At 36.6% G+C, this 14141-nt stretch overlaps 1 pseudogene; it reads left to right on the forward strand.

The window, feature by feature from the left end:
* The first annotated feature begins 1242 nt into the window (after positions 1 to 1242).
* On the forward strand, positions 1243 to 9845 carry LOC130214999 (rRNA methyltransferase 3B, mitochondrial-like; annotated as a pseudogene).
* Positions 9846 to 14141: the final 4296 nt, after the last annotated feature.

Below are 14141 nucleotides of genomic sequence, written 5' to 3' on the forward strand. Positions count from 1 at the left end.
AATTACAAAGAGTAAACCATGTAAAAAGTGACATTTTCACACTTTCACCATTATTCTAACATTTAGTCAAGATATATAAATGCTGTTTTAACATCATGGCTACTCTTATTTATTTTCACTATTTATTCAACACGAGAACATGTGAAATACTGAGAAACAGATTAGTAACATGTGTAGATAGGCCTACTTAATCCAATTATAGATTCCAAAAAATGAGAGGGGTTGGAGAATTTTGTATTTGTAATATTACAGTTTAAAATGTGCTTAATCAGACGACACGACACTTTTCATCTATTCATACCTACAATGGCAGTTATATTGATTCTCCATTCCTTTATCTCTTCTGTGGTTGATTTAATTGTGGGGAAAATATTTCAAATCTGTTTTGGATCTGTAATGTAATTTATTTTGTTTTTTCATTAGTGTTTGTTCGTTTTGTAATTTTGTGATCTCCCAATAATATCTGGATGCTGCCTTGATGATGTAAGCTGAGGCTGCATATATCAGTGATGCAATGTCAGAAACATTTATTTGTTAGAGTGTCATACACTAATTTATTTTCTATCAATATGACTCAAATAGTACAAATATGATACTAATTAATACAATGTCTAGGATATATTTGATATGTAAAAAGTAGCCTACACTGATTCCATGAGATAAATTTATTACTTGTGGCATTTCTTGTAATTTGAATTACGAGATTACAGTTTACTTACATTTTGTAAGTAATATATATGAACAAACAGTATTTGTGACATGAATAACACATCATTTCAATCTGCAATTTGCTAAATTTATTAGAGTACAGCGTTAGAGTGAGCTTAATATCACATAATATTACATATCTATAGTCCATCAAAAGGACAGTTCACTCAAAAATGAAAATTATGTCATAGTATACTCACTCTTCACTTGTTCCTGAAACCTTTAACCATAGACTTCCACAGGAAAAACAGCTATGGAAGTCAATGGTTACAGGCTTTCAACTTTCTCCAAAATATCTTATCTTGTGTTCAACAGAAAAAAAGAAACTCACAAATGTTTTTAACAATTGAGGGTGTGTAATATGTGTTAGTTATAAAATGTAACTTAAATTTGTGCTAAAAAATCGAATTGACTTTTATTAATGTTTACATTCATGTAAGCATTCATGTAAACACAAAACAGTCTAACGTTCCACCTAGAAGACAATTTTGACACGTGCCTTCGTCATAGCATCCGGGAAGTTCAGTTGTCAAGATGGCGACGCGCATCGCAGGCATGAGATTTCGTTGTGCACTGTTTCAACCAGCTTTGACATTGGGACGCAATGAAATAAATAGCAAAAGATATGTGCGTAGACGAAGAGTTGTATCTGGTGTTATATCAGTAAATGAGCCGGCTGATATTTTGGAACGGGTCGTTAGTCAAATAAGTGAACGTTCATCACAACACAACAACATCACCAGAAACACCTACAAATCGAGCATTGAAAACCCCGAGAGCCCAAACAACTCACATTCCGTTCAGTTCTCACAGATAGCCCGGGAGAAGGTGATCAATGTAACATCACGGGCACGTTTTGGAGAATTTGATGGTTTACTGTATGAGAAATTACATCCTGGTGACAAGAGTTTGGCGTGAGTAAAATATACTCGTCTTCACTGACAGTTAACTAACGTTACTAACAATTTGTTTGAGGACTAAAGTATCATCATGCTACTAGGACCTTTTTGTATGCTAATACTATTTCTCATTCATTCTATAAGCACTACTACATTTTGTAAGATATACTAGTATAATTTCAATTGATACCCTACTGAAAAAAAAACTGCCTAAACCAGCCTAGGCTGCTTTTAGCTGGTCAACCAGGCTGGTTTTAGAGGGGTTTTGGCCACTTCCAGCCTGGTCTTAGTTGGTCAGGCTGGGAGATGACCAGCTTGACTAGCCTAGCCAGGTTGGGATCCCAGCCAAACTAGCTATGTCCAGCTTAAACCAGGCTGGTCAAGCTGGTTTAAGCTGGTCATTTTCTAACCATGACCAGCCCAAGACCCGGCTGGAAACCAGCCTGGAAGTGGCCAAAACCCCTCTAAAACCAGGATGGTCAACCAGCTTAAACCAGCCAACCAGCTTAAGCTGGTTTAAGCTGTTTTTTTCAGTAGGGTAACCATATGAAAAATACTATAGTAATTCATTTTTTAGATTTTTACTATAGTAAGCTACTGGAATTCATCTGTTTTGGTAATTCTATAGTTGCTGTTTATTACAACTAAATATCCGAAACAAATTACCCATTGCTGATCTAAGTTTTCAACCGCGATATATCATATTGCAAAATACACCACAGTTTACTGTAGTAAAAGCTAAAGTGTACAAGAGCAGTACATATTCAGTTTATTAGTTCACTATAACCTATATAATTCAGACAGTAGCATTCATTAACAAAGTGTTGTAAATACTATAATATATACAGTATAATACGTTTTACTATATTATGGTTCAGAAACACTATTATACTATAGTATAGTATAGTACTAGTATAGTATACTTATATTATGCTATAAATGACTAAATTATGATCAGTAACATGCTAGTCATAACTGAATCTCTAAATGGCAGATGTCAATGGCTATAATGTGGTACATGTAATAACATGAGTCACTAGTTGTGAAATTCTACAACTCATATCAGCTCGTGTATTTATACCGTAAACATCGCAATCGTCATTTTTTTCCTCAATATCATGCAGTCCTACTAGTTGCCTTTGAAATAGGTACAAGGATCTAATCAATGTGTACTGTTATCTACTCAATGAGTTCTAGTGTTTTGTTTTTTATTTATTTTATTTTTAAAAAAAGGGACCTGAAGAAATAGAGGTAAAGTTGTTTTTAAATTCGGCTATTCAGACGTTCTCCTTAATAATATAATTTCAGAAAAGTATTCTTTGCAAATTCTAAATAGGAAAATCATGTTAGCAGCAAATGACCATCAAAGTACAACGTTGTTAACAGTGAATTAGATAGTGTTAATGTTGTTTAGAAGTCATACTTGCATGCTAATTCCGATGGAATATTAACGTAGCATGGTAACAATATAGAGACTGCAAAATGAACGAATGTGCGAATATATAAAACCAACTTGTGAAGACCGACGACCTGTGCCGACTCCCACCGAGCAAAGACACCGACCAAGCACTTGAGTACTTCTTACTTTATTTTTTTTTTTCCTTTTCTCTGCACTCATTATTGTTTTTCTTGCACTTTATGATGTGTTTACTAATTCCTGTTGTTACTAATACTCGCAGAGCACGGGAGGTACGCTGCAGGCGCAACCCTCAAAACTTCGATCAATTCATGTATCCTCTATTTCACAAACTCTCTCTCTCTGTGGGCCCTCTGGAATTGTCAATCTGCTGTTAACAAAGCAGATTTTATTACCTCCATAGCCACTCATTATGACTTTAGTCTCATGGCTCTAACTGAAACCTGGCTGAGACCGGAGGACACTGCTACACATGCAGCTCTTTCTACTAATTTCTCTCTTTCCCACACCCCTCGTCAGGACAGGGAGAGGGGGTGGGACTGGACTACTGATTTCCAAGAATGGAAATTCACTCAGAGACCGTCCCTGCCAAAATCAGCTCTTTTGAATTCCATGCAGTCACCATTATCCACCCCTTTCGCATAAATGTGGTTGTCATCTACCGCCCACCGGGTACATTAGGTCACTTCTTGGATGAAACTGGATGTTCTTCTCTCATCTTTTTCTGATTATGACACTCCCTTGTTGGTGCTAGGTGACTTCACATCCACATAGAAAGACCTCAAGCTGCTGACTTCCAGACTCTGCTTGCATCTTTCGACCTCAAAAGAGCACCTACTTCTGCTACTCACAAATCAGGTAATCAACTAGAACTTATTTACACTCGACATTGCCTCGCTGACCAAACACTAGTAACTCCACTACAAACATCGGATCATTTCCTTCTCTCTCTCAACATCCACATTACTCCTGAGCCGCCACACCAATCCTACTCTAGTTGCCTTTCGCAGAAACCTACGCTCTCTCTCACCCAACAGACTATCCACCATTGTTTCTACTCTCTTCCTCCATCTTCCAAACTCTCTGCACTTGATACGAACAGTGCAACTGATACACTCTGCTCCACGCTAACATCATGTCTAGACCGACTATGCCCTCTGACATCCCAGACCAACCCGAGCCAGTCCTACTGCACCCTGGCTCTCTGATGTTCTCCGTGAGCATCGCTCAAAACTTCGGGCTGCTGAGAGAAGCTTGGCGAAAAACAAAAAATCCTGAACAGCTCATAACATACCAAACTCTTCTGTCTTCTTTCTCGACTGAGGTTACTTCTGCCAAAGCAGACATACTTCCGTCAGAAAGTCAACAGTGCCACCAATCCTCGCTTGCTTTTTAAAACATTTTCCTCCCTCCTTCACCCTCCTCCTCCACCCGCATCCTCCACACTCACTACTGATGACTTTGCTACATTCTTTTGCACCCAAAACTGCAAAAATCAGTGCTCAATTTGCTGCACCTACAACAAACACGCAAGATACACCACCAACACCACACACACTCACCTCTTTCTCCCAGCTCTCTGAGTCTGAGGTGTCCAATCTCATGCTATCAAGCCATGCAACCACCTGTCCGCTAGATCCCATTCCCTCTCACTCCTGCAAGCCATTTCTCCTGCAGTCATACCAACACTGACTCACATAATTAACACATCTCTTGACTCTGGTCTATTCCCTACTTCATTTAAGCAGGCTAGGGTAACCCCTCTGCTAAGAAACCCAACCTGGATCAAACGCTACTTGAAAACTACCGACCGGTATCCCTGCTTCCATTCATGGCCAAGATTTTGGAGAAAGTAGTGTTCAATCAAGTCCTAGACTTTCTACTCAAAACAACCTCATGGACAACAAGCAATCTGGCTTTAAGAAAGGCCACTTCAACTGAGACTGCCCTGCTCTCGGTCGTGGAGGACCTCAGACTGGCTAAAGCAGACTCTAAATCATCTGTCCTCATCTGCTGGATTTATCAGCTGCTTTGACACTGTAAACCACCAGATCCTGCTATCTACGCTTGAGTCACTGGGGCGTCACAGGCACTGTTATTCAATGGTTCAGTTCCTACCTCTCGGACAGGTCATTTCAGGGTGTCGTGGAGGGGAGAGGTGTCCAACCTACAGCATCTATACACTGGGGTACCTCAGGGCTCTGTGCTTGGACCACTTCTCTTCTCTATCTACACGGCCATCTTTAGGAACAGTCATCCAGAAACATGGTTTTTCCTACCACTGCTATGCTTGATGACACCCAGCTATACCTCTCTTTCCACCCTGATGATCCCTCGGTTCCAGCTCGCATTTCAGCCTGCCTGTCAGACATTTCACTCTGGATGAAAGATCATCATCTCCAGCTTAACCTCATGAAAACGGAAATGCTTTGAAGTTTCTGCCAACCCGACTCTTCACCATAACTTTTCAATCCAGATGGATGGAGCAACCATCACTGCCATCCAAAATGGTAAAAAGCCTTGGAGTTACGATGATGACAAACTGAACTTCTCTGACCACATTTCTAGAACTGCCCGATCTTGCCAGATTCGCACTCTACAACATCAGAAAGGTCCGACCCTTCCATCGAACATTACAGCTCAAACTCATTGTTCAAGCTCTTGTCCTCTCCAAACTGGACTATGCAACTCTCTGCTAGCCGGGCTACCAGCTCAGTTCTATCAAACCTCTTCAGCTGCTTCAGAACGCAGCAGCACGTGTGGTCTTTGATGGAACCCAAAAGAGCACATGTCACTCCGCTACTCACCGTTTGCACTGCTTCCAGTTGCTGCCCGCATCAAATTCAAAGCTCTGATGTTTGCTTACAAAGTGACCTCTAGCTGTGCTTCCTTCGTATCTGCTCTCACTTCTGCAGATATATGTGCCCTCCAGAAACTTGCGTTCTGTGAATGAACGTCGCCTCGTTGTTCCATTCCCAAAGAGGGAAGAAATCACTTTCCCGAACTCTCACATTCAATCTGCCCAGTTGGTGGAATGAACTCCCTAACTACATCAGAACAGCAGAGTCACTTGCTGTCTTCAAGAAACGACTAAAAACACAACTGTTTAGTCTCCACTTTTCCTCCTAATCTGCAATTGCCTCTCTGGCTATACCACTAACTGCGCCCTCTTTCTCTCTCTCTCTCTCTAAAAAACAAAAAAACAAAAAAAAAAACAAAACAAAAAAATTTTCTACTAATGTTTTGCTTCTTAGACTTTTACACGCCTGAAACTTGTCTATAGCGCTTGTTCACTGCTGCTCTTATAGTTGTGTAAATTGCTTCCTTGTCTCATTTGTAAGTCGCTTTGGATAAAAGCGTCTGCTAAATGACTAAATGTAAATGTAAATGTAAACTTTCCCTCTATCCTGAAGAATAAGAATTAAAACCAGTTATAGAAGCCAATAAAGATGTACTAACATCTAATGGAATAATTATCCAATTTAGTATGCATAAGGTCTGTACTCCTAATTTAAACCAATTTGTGACTTTTGTAACAATATTTTTACTACAAAACAGTTTTAATTAGAATAATATTTTTAACTTGTATTAGAAATTCTTAAGATCTTTTTAAGGGAAATGTAATTTAAGGTACCATATTGAAAATTAATCTTATATGTCCTTTTATCAATAATGTAGTATCGGATTGTTAATAGTATGATGCTTATTTATTAAGAAACTTTTATGTTTGTAAACGATGTATTGAATATTTATCACCAATGTTGGCATGATTACAGACGATGCTGTTGATATGGCTAAACTAATAAATGTAATATTATTAAAATATTTAAATGAGTAAGTATTGCTCTTATTTACAATAAGTGATGTTGCTTTAATTTCCATTTCATCTGCAGGGAAGTTGGCCCAATAGCTGGATCTAAGAAGCTGCGTGAGCATCAGGTTGTTCTGGAAGGAAAGCGCCTCGTATGCAGTGCTCTGGAGGCTGGAGCTGAGGCTCAAACGCTTTATTTCAGTTCAGTGGATGCACTGCGAGAGCTTTCCCTGGATAAACTAGACAAACCAATGTGGTGAAAGTCAAGATGGAAGACGCTCATGTCTGGTCTGAACTTGACACCTCACAGGAAATAATTGGTAAGAAGATCAAACTGCATTATTAAATCAATTGTCCCGGACTGCACGCACCTTAATTTGAGTGTCTGTACTAATTGCAGCTATATTCAAACGGCCTGAGGCATCCCGTTTAACATACTCAGAAGAGAATTATGGCAGGGCTGTGCCTCTGACACTGATCTGTGACACTGTGAGGGATCCTGGAACCTGGCTCAGTGTTACGCTTTGCTGCCGCTGCGGGCTGTTCATAGTGTACTGCTGACTAAAGGTAAACAACACACTTCTGTGTTTCTCAAAGTATTTAAGTCAAATTTTTTTTAGATATTAAAAAGACTAGACTTAAATGGTTTTTGCATCCTTTAACAGTTAACTGTAACTTGTTAAAATGAGTTGCAACAACACAATTCTTGAGTTTTTTTGCGGACAACTTAATTGTGTTATGTTCAATCCACCTAAATGTGTAAAAACTAATAAGTTAAGTTACTTCCTTCGTGTTGTCTCAACACAAATGATTGTGTTAATCCAGCACTTTTTACAGCGTAGCAGATACAGGATACAATTACACAAACACACTAATGTTATTAAAGTCAGTGATTAAAATAAAGTAGGGAAACAAGAAAAAATGAATACTTTTTTGAAATGCTTGTAATTAATGATGTCCTAATGTGTTTTTGGTTTGGTATAGTTTGTGAATTATTGATATAGTTTAAATTAATAATTATTTAGACACACACACAAAAAAATGCTAAGCTTATGTGTGTGAATCATCATTTCGGAAAAGCTTGAATTAACTCCACAACAATATATCAAATAACCGTATTCTCAAATATATCAAATAACCAGTTGGGAAAGTTCTTACCGTAGTAAAGGAGATCTGCTTCATTCTTGTCTGTCACTGTTCTGTTATCTACATGAAGACTGCACATATCAGAGCAATAGCGAGCAATCTCAATGGCTCTGACACACATGTGGGAAAGGTGGGCGGGGGAGGAATCTAGCTGATTGCATTAAAGGCACAGGCAACAACTGTTTTATGACTATGTAAACAGCTCAAATTTCCAGTATACAAAAAATATAATAAATTATCTGATGGGTATTTTGAGCTGAAACTTAACAAACACATTATGGAGACCATGGAGTTATCTAAAATCTTGAAAACGGGTTTAGATGTAGATAAAAATAGGTGCCCTTTAAACAGAGTTCCCATGCTTTTTGAAAGTACTGAAAAGTACTTGAAATTTCAGACAAATGGATTCAAGGCCTGGAATATACTTAAAAACAAACACAGGTTTTTTGAATGCGCTTGAATTGAATTTAAAATTTGTTACGGTTTTATTTCAACAATTGTACAATACTGTCGAAACAGACAAATTAAACATCTAAAAATGTAATCTTGTACAATAACACTGACAAATAATGCACATTTTAATCAATATTCCAGAAACCCCAAATGAAATTCACCAGTACTAAATACAACAAATTTTATAAAAATTCTTGACAGGACTTTTAAAATGGCCATTTTTTTTTACCTTTTAATGCCAATTTTAAGTGTAACTAAATAGTACAGTCAGGACTTTCATGGCGCTACGTATGCTGAGGTATGAATTTCAAAGGTGCTTGATATTGATATAGTTAATGGTGCTTTAAATTGTCCTTGAAAGTCATAAATCTAAAGGTGGGAACCCTGGTTAAAACTTGAGTCTTCTGTACTTACATTGTGTATATTGTCCGATTTAATTCATTATGCTAAGCCAAGCTAGTGACACTGCAGAAATCTTCTGAATGGATTGAAAAATGGTTCAAGTCAACTATTTAATTCTAGGAGACTTTTTCAAGAAAAGATGGAGTGTTCCTTTAAGAAATACTATCATAAATGTGTGATGAGCTGGCTAGTGACGAAAATGATTGATTATTAAAAATGACAGTTTTTTTTTTAACTAATAGCTAAAGTAGTCATTAAATACATTTATATACCACAAATTTAATGCAGAGACTTTAAAAATATCAAGTTGTCACACATAATCACATACAGTACATCTGCACACACATACACTTGCATATTTTGCTTGCATTTTATGGGCTGTTTTATGTGCTTCTTCTAGGGTGTGTGGATATTTGGGAGCTTAAAGTCCTCCGGGCAGCCATGGGGGCTCATTCCGTCTCCCTATAATCCCAAAACCTGACTTGGACTGAAATTTCAAATCACCTACCCAAAACATCAACCGTTTACGCAGCCGACAACCACAGCACAACCACGGCCAAACATAACAACTCGACACCTCAAAAACACAGAAGGCCATCAGATTACGGCTGGGTGAAGGCCACCAGTACCAAAGCAAAGCACATGATGATGATGATGATGATGCCAATGATTTGTGTAGTTTGGAGGATTATTGTGATGAAAGTAGTAAATCCCTGGAGACGCAGCTTTATTACACAGACTGGGTTGCTGGGCACACAAGCCTCATCATTGGTGAGAAACGCACGGCCTGAGTCGGGAGGCTTTGCGACTGACTGAGAGGACTGGAGGGCGGAGACTGTTGATCCCGATGGTTGATGGTGTGGACAGTCTGAACTCTGCCATTGCTGCTGGTGTTCTGCTCTTTGAGGGAAGGAAGCAGCTGCTGTCTCTGGAGAAGATCAGAGTTTGACTACAGGAAAAAAAAACATGTCAGTGATATCAAATCCTCTTACATAATCATTATGTAATATGTTTGATTCTATTTAATGTGATGTTATGTTTATATATCTGTATGCAGAATATTTTTTATGTTTTATTTGTTTAATAATTTAACAAATATCAAATGGAAAAATGTAGAACTATCAATACATAAAATGATTGTATTTTAAAATTAGATAAACTAAATACCATTAAATGTGCAATTTATAGTTTGCAAATAGTTAAATAAATAAGTATATATATATATATATATATATATATATATTAATGAAATGATTATATTACATTGTTATATTGTTCTAGCTTAAAAATATATAATGTATCATTAAAATAAAGTATAATTTGAATATTTGCACACAAATATTTTAAATATCACACAGGAAAACATATGAGAGAATCCAGGTTAGTTAAACATCCTGATAACATGTTTTTCTGTGTGTGATATTTGGAAATATTGAATTTTTTTGTTTTCAAATGATACTTTATATTTTAAGTATAGATTATATATCTATTTTTAATTTATAAATGCATTAAAAATGGAAAATGTTATTGATATTTCATATAAATCTCATAAAATATATAAATACCAAGACGTAATTACAAAAATATATTGATTTATAAGATACTTAAATAAATGTAAAATATTATGTGAACAATTGTATTAATATAGAATATAATGCTGGCATTAACCCTTTTGCACTGTTCAAATGTACTACCCTTTTGTTATGTTCGGGATGAAAACATCCACTGAATTAAACTGCTGTAAAATGCATCAGATAAACATTTTTTTCCAAATTTATTTGCAGAAATCTGTTAATCAGCCTCAGTCCTGATCGAAACTGCTAAATTGTTTAGAAAAGATTTTAACTCTTTAATTACCAAGTTCACAAATAATGTCACTGATTTGTTGAAAAGCAAACAAAAAGGTATTTTCAATAAAAAGGATTTTGTACAGGATTTTTAAAACTTTTATCACAGTCTTGGACCACATTTGATGGTGCATAAATACACAGCCCTTGTGTTTATTTACACTATGTAGTTCTGAGAGCTGACATGCATATTTTGAATTTTTCACACTTTAATTTGCTGTTAAACTCCCTATAAACCCCAGAAACTTTTTGCACAGGCCTATCTAAAGGGTTAATAGTGCCACTTAATGATCAACATTAAAATTACAAATTTTACCTATTCCCAACAGGGAAAACCACCAACAATCAAAAATGCTAGATTATATGGTGTCATGGTTTTGCAAAAGTGTGGTTATATTGGAAGTCAATGGGGCAAAAACTGCCACCAACAGTAAATTAGGGAGAAAAAAATGAGAATTAATTAAAAACAGTGCATCAAAGGCAATGTTGTTTCACGTGTCCAAGACTAATTTATGAATTTGGCAATTAAAGAGTTAAAATCCTCTAATCTCCTAGCAGTTTTGTAGCGTTGATCATAACTGAGGTTGATTAACAGATTTATGCAAAAATTTAAATTTAGTGGACCTTTTCATCCCTAACATAACAAAAGGGTTGTAAATATTCCCAGAGTGCATTGTTGAGTTTTTTTAAAACTTTAAAGTATTTTCTCAAATGTGTGTCAAAATAAGATTTGTCAGCAAAAATCATTCTGCTTACTGAAACAGAAAAAGTTATGACCAAACTAAAGGGGGTTGCAACACTGTAACACTCGGCGCCCAGCCACGACTCAGGACACTGGTCAAATTTCTGCCGCACCACAGAGCGCCATCTGAATAGTTTCATTTTAAATAGCATACAAATGTGTGTGATACTTTTAATTGTCATGTGTGCGCTGTCGCGGCGCATCGGTGTGCGACCGGCTTTAGACTCAAATCGCTTTAGACTCAAAATCACCCCAGAGTGGATGAAACATCCCTAACAGTACATAAGGGTTAGTCCTCTGCAATATTTTGAACCCATTCTTTATTGTGTGTGTGTGTGTGTGTGTGTGTGTGTGTGTGTGTGTGTGTGTGTGTGTGTGTGTGTGGTGTGTGTGTGTGTGTGTGTGTGTGTGTGGTGTGTGTGTGAGATACTCAATATTTTATTTTTCAGGATTTGATGTCTTCATTGAGCAAAAACAAAATGTAAAAAAATGTGTATTTATAATAGAATTACTATATTGCATTATTATTATTATATACAGTATGTATATCAATTCAATATAATATTTTGATTAAACAATAATTGTTAAAATATGATTGTATATTATTGTAAATTAAAGGTGATATTATTAATATTATTCTGCAAAAAACTCCATGGTCCATGTCTAGTTGCTATAGCTATTTTATATAGATTTTTATTTTTTTTTCACATTTTAAATTCTCCCAGTGAAAAGTTTGACTTAAGCTCACCCTCTCTTTCTCTCTCTTTCTGTGTGTTTCATGTAATATTTATGCAGACATGCTGCCTTTTTAATCAGCTGAGTCCTTTCAGTTCGTCTCCAAACAGTAGATGCAAGGCTCTGCAACTGCTGCATTATTTAGCTCCCTGCTTATCTTTGTGCCTCTTATGGAACTGTATCTACAGCCTACTTCTCTTGTATGAAAATATAGAAGCATAACATTACAAGACATTTCACAACATTTCACAACTGTATATATATGAGACCCTGTGTCCTCAATCAGATGGAAAGGATTGTAAACGATTCAACTCATTTTTTGTTTCTACATTACGAACTGCTTCCCTCTGGTAGAAGATATAGAGTCCCAAAGTGTAGGCTAAACTGTTATAAGAAATCCTTTGTACCTGTTTCAGTGGGTTTATTTAACAAGAGTCTATCTTAATTAGCATCATACATTTTGTAACTGTTGTATTCTGTATGTTTTTATTGCTTGTTTTTAGTGAATGTCTGCAGCAATATGGCGATGCCCAGACAAATTTCCTGTCAAGGACAATAAAGTTTTACTACTACTTACTACTAAAACTTCAGTCTGTTACATTTCTCACATTCTTCTTAAATGTGAGAAATAAATAAATAAATAATCTAATAATAATAATAAAGGGGCCAATGTTTCCCACACCCCTTCATGTGCATGACTGTTTTGTGTTGAACACAAAAAGAAGATATTTATCAAGAAACCTGATATTTTATGTCCCTACTATGGAACTCAGTGGATCATCCAATCATTAGCTCACCAAAATTATTAAAAGCATCTTGTTTGTAATCACTAAGGTGTCGCAAATGTTGAATAAACGTTCGTTTTTTTTGGTGAACTATATTTTTAATCCTGTCTGTAGGTGCAAAATGAACCACCAGAGGGCGCGGGCGTATTGTACTTTACAGATATAGCATTCCGCTAATGTTGTTTATATATGTTCTGTCTCTTCCACATTCAAACTTTGATTTGATGTTTCATGTTCCATTTGAGTCCTGTATTTGTCTAACATTATGTGGTCTTTGTCATCAGGCAAGTGTGAATCTGATTGAAGAGGAATGAGGGACCCAGCTGTTGATTAGGAGGGAAAGAGGAATTCATTACGAGCTAATTATGTGTCATCAAAGCTGCAACTGTGGGTGATGCATCTATACATGTGTACGACCAGCACACTTGCTTTTCCACAATCATTTTCCATTAGGGATGCAGGGACAGAGAGAATAGGAACACATTACATGTCAATGGCCTCAATCAACAATGGAAAAACCAGGCACAGCGATCAATGGAGGAATTGATCATGTAATTTAAGTGCAGCTGCACAGCCTGTAATGTCCAGTCCAAATATGATGATGAGAAAAACGAGTTCATAATCAAAATTGTTTATTATATTACTTTTGTGTAGTGTGTTGTTGCCATGACGGTGTTTAGTAGCTGTGTGTGTTTTTTCTGCTTGTAGGAAAGCTGTAGTCTTATCACCATATGCCTTTTGATGTGTTTTTGTCTTAGTACAATGTGTAGATTTGTGTATTTAAAGTAAACATTGTATAAATTAGTGAAATACAGTAGTTTACCATTAATTCCTTCACGGTTTCTACTGTATTTTAATAGTAAAATTCTGGCAACCACAGCTTTACAATTTTATTTTTTACATGATTTCTGCAGAAGTCCACTGGGTGTAATGAAGATGACAACTCCCTCGATTCCATACTTAGTCGTGCTGTCATCAAACTACACCTTTGATTTGCGTTTCTTCAGCATTGCTGTCCAACTATTACTCACCTTTGGGAATAACTTGGGAAAATTTACATCAAAGCACTTTGTCACCAGTCTCGTGTGTTTTGGTCCATTATCATCCTAATACACGACACTGCCTTAAGAATGCAATGTTTGAACCAATCGGTGCACGTGGTTCAGTAGACCTTGTCAGTGACGTGCCCATCTAGC

The sequence above is a fragment of the Danio aesculapii genome, chromosome 21 (assembly GCF_903798145.1).
Source record: "Danio aesculapii chromosome 21, fDanAes4.1, whole genome shotgun sequence".
Classification (NCBI taxonomy): Eukaryota; Metazoa; Chordata; class Actinopteri; order Cypriniformes; family Danionidae; genus Danio; species Danio aesculapii.